The following is a 6000-nucleotide window of genomic DNA, read 5'->3' on the forward strand; positions in this document are numbered from 1 at the left end:
GATAGATAGATAGATAGATAGATAGATAAAATTGCAGAGGAACAGCTATAAGGGGATGCAATCAATTTGCCGGCTGTCGGGATCCCGGCGGTCAGGATACCAACGCCGGAATCCCGACAGCCAACAATGCTAACAGCCGGAATCCCAGCGCACAGGGGTCGTGTGTATCCATGACACCCATTGAGTGAGAATAGATCCTGTGGCGAGCTCAGCAAGCCACCGAGTCCACAAGGGGACTCTTAGCGCTCGCCCCACTGCTGGCATTCTGTCAGGCGGGATGCCGCTGTTGGGATCTTGACAGTCGGCACCCCGTCCGCCGGTAAATAGTATTTATTCCACTTTAAGATATATTTCCCTATTGTTCATACTGTGTTTGAACAATATATATAATTACTCTTCTTCATTCATCTTTCCATCATCTTAGTTACATCAAATAGAAATTACACCATCTACAATAAAACAAGGGTAGGTCGTAACAAATATCACTACCCTGACACAGGGCCATCTTAACAGCACCTTGGGTAAAGCAATTCACTGGGGCCCCTACCCACTCATTCATGGGAATAAATGAAAAAAAAATCAAAACTTACCCCTCTGTTCCGTGTTATCTCGCCACATGCTTCCATACAGTGAGTGGTTGTCAGCATTCTGATTGGTGGATAGCTTGAGTCATCTACCAATCAGCATGCTGACAGTAATTCACTGTGTGGAAACAGGCTGGGAGGTGTGTAAAGAATTCTGCCTGCCCCTCGACCCAGCCCACCACTGCTCGAAGGCCCCTAGAATCGTGTGGATGTGGGCAGCTGTCCAGTGCGTCTATACATTAAAATGGTGCTGCCCTTACACAATACACCATCTATTCCTTGCCAACCATGTACTGTTACTGAAGCATGCCACAAAGATACAACGTTTGTTTACAAAACATAGCTTTCTTTCACTTAAAAAAGAATATTCCAACCAAATATGTATAAATATAAAATACTCTAGCATGGTTTATTCTTTGTTAAAAAAAAAAAAAGGCAATAAATATAGAAATACATTTGATGGTCTTGTTATTTTAAATTAGCATATACTGTAGATTCTCTATGAATTTTAATATTCCTGCACAGTAGCATCACTTGGGTGGGTGTCACCCAATATGCCATACTTAGCCCAGCAACCCCATCTGTGGATTGACACGCACTCCATAGGCTGCTTGCTACAGGGGGAGTGACCTCGCCCCAGCAAAGCCATGCCTCCTGATTCATGACACTTTGTGGTCATACCCCCATCTATTCATGCTGGGGCTTGGCCAGTGTACCATGAATTGGTGGGCAGTCTCCAGCCTCTAATAGCACACAGGCTTAGTGTGGGTAGTACACACACAGCTAATCAGTGACACATCTGCTATTTCCTTGACCGTTCCAGGAAGTTTATACTGAGCTTGGTCAGGGGTCTAGTTAGTTAGTTATTGTGGTTTGCGATGCTGACATGCACTGGTAGTTATTTTCCAGGGTACGTATGTCATTTTAATTAGTGATGAATCTTATCAAGTATTGCTACCGAAGTCTGCCAAGTCTAGGGGTTTTAGCACTATTATGGGTTAGCTGTATAATTACATTGAAGACATTTAAATAAAGAGTTATTGTATCTGAGCATGTTCTGCTCAAATTTATTATGTAAACTATAGTTCAGATTCAGCATTTAGAATGCTTTGAGTGGGAAATGGTTTACCCCAAATAATAAAATACCAATTAGTAGAGATGTGCAGGTTCGGATGTATTCGGATCTCAAAACTACATCTTATTGGCTATATGGCTGTCACGTGTTTTGGATAACCAATAAGAAAAATCCGGATACATTTTAAATTGCTCTAATTTGGCATTAAGAACTGAGTAAATCTGAACCTACACATCTCTACTAATTTGTAGGATCCCTATTAGTATCTGACTGATGATTACCCTAGCACATTGTTGACCAACCTGCACACCATCTCTTCTATTCTGGGACATATATATTATCTAATACACTGTGGGCCTAAGTCAAGGTTGATTGCAAAAGCAAAATCTTCCTGTGCACTGCAGGTGGGGCAGATATAACATGTGCAGAGAGAGTTAGATTTGGGTGGGTTATATTGTTTCTGTGCAGGGTAAATACTGACTGCTTTATTTTTCCACTGCAATTTAGATTTCAGTTTGAACATACCCCACCCAAAGCTAACTCTCTCTGCACATGTTATATCCGGCCCACCTGCAGTGCACATGGTTTTGCCCATTAGAGGAAGATTTTGCTTTTGCAATCAACCTTGAATTAGGTCCTGTACCCTTAAGTAAATTTTTACAAAGGGATGTACTAAGGACAATTGTCAACAGATTCAGTACACCAATGGCTTCAGTCTGACATTAACATTTGGCATATCAAGCCAGTTAAAGACACTGGGCAAGTCTCAAGATGCACCCTTAAGGTTATCATTATATTAGTGGCAGCTGGTAGTGACTGGGTTCTTGTTTTTTCTTCAAGAGTTTGAGCAGGCTGTTTCACTGTCACACACTATTGTCCATATTAACTCTCCTTATTAATTCTAATGCACTGTATTATGTTACTTAAACCCCTAGTATTTAGCATAGCTGTGGTATCTTGCAGGTTGCACATCATCCTAGTAATCAACACCAGTCTTCCATCCCTGGAACACCACACAATGGATTGATACATAAGAAGGACAAAACAGTAACACTGTGCCATCATTCTACTTGACATGAAACTATTTTATCATCTAGATTGCAATTGTTACAAAGAAAGAAAAGCTCATACAAGTACTACAAGAAGCCATCTCCAATTTGAATATAGTAAAATTGTGATAACTGTGCAATGATTATAAAGTACAAACATACTATAGTAAAGTGATAGTTTAAAGAAAACTATAATCATAGTTGGAGACATCCAAAACAATGTGATGATTTATAGTTTTGTTTTTGTTTTTTGTTTTTTTTTTTAGATGTATATTGATCACTAGGAAAAATTGATCGAAAATTTGCCAACATTTTTAAATAATTTGTAGGATTACTACTATGCTACCACACATTACTGTTCTCATTTTATACTTATCCTGATTTAAAAGTGACTTTTTATGTTTTATATTACATATATTTATATTATAGTTATCTTCCAATAAAGGTTCATTTATAAAACCAAGATAGCCAGAACTGATAGCAAGAGTTGCATCAATTATTCAGAGAAAGGAGATAACTGTTAGATTATTTTCAGCCTAAATTCTTCTAGACAGATGCATTCACAGCTGGATGTTCTTCTGTTCTTTGGTGTCATTTATGCCTGCTCTGATACTAACACCTCCAAGATGATGTTCACACTTAACTTATTTACCTATTTGCTTTATATGTCAGAATGGCAGACAACCTACACAAACAAAATAATTTCATCTTGGCAATAGTTAGCTCTAATCTAACACAGTCCAATATTGGCCCTCTAGTCAAGTACCGATCTTCTTGCCCACATTAACCAGAACCTTTTTAACCAATTAACTGTTTGTTTGTTTGTTTGTTTGTTTGTTTGTTTGTTGTTACCTTCAAAACCATTCATATACTGTAGTTGTTTTTTTTATTATTATTTTTATTTAATACAGTTTTAAAAGTATTTTTTAAAGTATTTAAATATTATATTATGCACATCTGCAGAACGGTTCTCCTCGTCAAAAACTGGGGCACACAGTGGGGTAGCACAGCTGCATGTGATCTGACCATGCCAGTTAAGTGGTCAAAGGATAAAGTTGTTGCCAGCTCTATCCTACAAAAATCCATGTTTTCTATTTTCCCGAGGATAACAGTTCCCCTTTTCCGTATATAAACCTTTTCCCTATATATAGTGAGAGCTACACTATTATTATTATTATTATTATTATTATTATTAATAATAATAATAATAATACATTTTATTTATAGAGCTCAACAAAGTGTCTGCAGTGCCAAACAATGGGGTATAAATAAAAACAAAGCATAGTTATAGATCATAAATAGTTATAGAGCATAAATACAGTACACACAGGAGAGCTGAATTATAGGGGGGGGGACGACACCCTGGGGCTCCAACACATTGGGGGCCATCACACTGACGCAAACATTGCTCAGTTGCTGGCTTACTGCGGCTCCAGGGCCTAGAGCCTGCTGACTGTAGCAAGAAAGCTTAGCGTTACAACTACTTGCCTGCTACAGCCAGCAGGCAATAGGACCCGGAGCGGCCGTTGGCACAGCTGAGTTTCGAGGAGGCCCACCTACTCGCATCAATGTAGCGGCCGGATGGCTCCCACTAACCTCACGCTGCAGTGATCAGCAGCGCACCTGCTGCTGCTGCTGCACCGAGATCAGCTGGAAGCCTAGAAACATGCCTTCTCCTGCCAGCTGAATGTCATATAGTCCAGCTATAAACCCTCTCAGCCAATTATACCCTGGCTGCGAATCCAGGTCCTGTTAAGTGGCCTCATGCTCTGCCTGGAGTGCTGTGTTTGCACATGGGTCCCCGTGCTGGCTACTGCAGAGCTGTATGGGTGACCATTTCCTAAATGCAATTTTGTTGGTGGGGACCCCACAAGCCTTAATACGGCCCAGCAGAGTAGCTAATGATGGCGTAAGTATAAAGCATAAGTATAAACATTATTGTTACATCAAAGGGAAGGTGAGTGACAGATGCAAACAACAAAATAACATTTATAACAGAAAGGCATAATAAAAAAGTATTGATACAATTTCAACCTAATTGCATGGCAGACAGAATAATTTGGCAAAGAACATTGGTGACAGGCAAGACAGACATGAACATAACAGTTGGGCAGAATAAAATGAATAGATGCAGCTTGACCAAAATGCATATGGAATCAATGAATAATGAATAAGACATTACAGGGACAAGGAAGAAAGATGGAGAGTTGCCAGAGTGAGACTTAAGGTAGATGCCTTTGTGAGAACTTACATTCTAAGGGAGGGGATAATACTGCAAGAAACTATAGAAGCAACTGAGGTAAAAGGTATAGAAAGGTCATGGAAAATATGCAGTCACATAGTAGGTCCTGGACTACTTCTGATAAAGTGGAAGCTGAATAGTGCAAGCTGCAGGAGGGTGAGCTGTAGTATTGATGAAGGCTTGGATAGTTCTGAGGCCAAGATTGTGTGGGAAACTAGATGGGGCACATTCCAAGGAAGTGTAGAAGTATGAATGATATAAAAGCACAATAATTACCAGGCAACAGGTGGAGCTTCCACATCACAGGCCATTAGCCGTAGACAGGGGCCACCATTCACTGATGGGCTGTTGGAACTGTTACAGGAACTCTCTCACTCCAAGTAGAATGCTTACTTTTTTCATGCAGTGGAGGGCCACCGGGGGCAGTGCTTCACACAGTCATGGTATAGCACTGCTGGATCCAGGGAGATAATTGGTAGATGAATGAGGGAGACCTTAGGAATGCTCTATGGAAGACCCGGCGGAAGGGTAGCAAAGCAGTGGTAGTTTGTGTAGCAGGTTATGAGATGTGTCCACAAGATGATAGGTGGACTAGGACACAGCCTGGTGGAGTGACAGCCATGGGTATGAATATACCATCGTGAGATGAGGCAGCATAGCAGTGGTTGGCCAAACCGGGACTTCTCCATTAGATAACAAGGCCAGATAGTCATGAAGACAATCACCCCCCACCCTCCTTAGCTGCAGCATTTGGGGGCTGTGCAGGGGAAGCAATGGGGACCATTCTACAAAATGGGGGCATGTGATTTACATAAGTTCTGTTGCTGGCTAAATTCAAGCCTGCAATTCACCTGGTTTTAATCAGCCACAGAACCTGTGTAAATCATAGGTGTCATGAATTACAGGGATATTTATGGCAAGCCTATTGGCGGAAGATCTGCTACTAGTAATCATTTTGACCGCTAGATTTTGTCAAGAACATTCAGGGTCAAGCCCTGCGATTTCCTATGTATATTTATATGCAATCATTCTAGTAATCTAACTTTGACC

Source organism: Pseudophryne corroboree, chromosome 1 (assembly GCF_028390025.1).
Source record: "Pseudophryne corroboree isolate aPseCor3 chromosome 1, aPseCor3.hap2, whole genome shotgun sequence".
NCBI lineage: Eukaryota > Metazoa > Chordata > Amphibia > Anura > Myobatrachidae > Pseudophryne > Pseudophryne corroboree.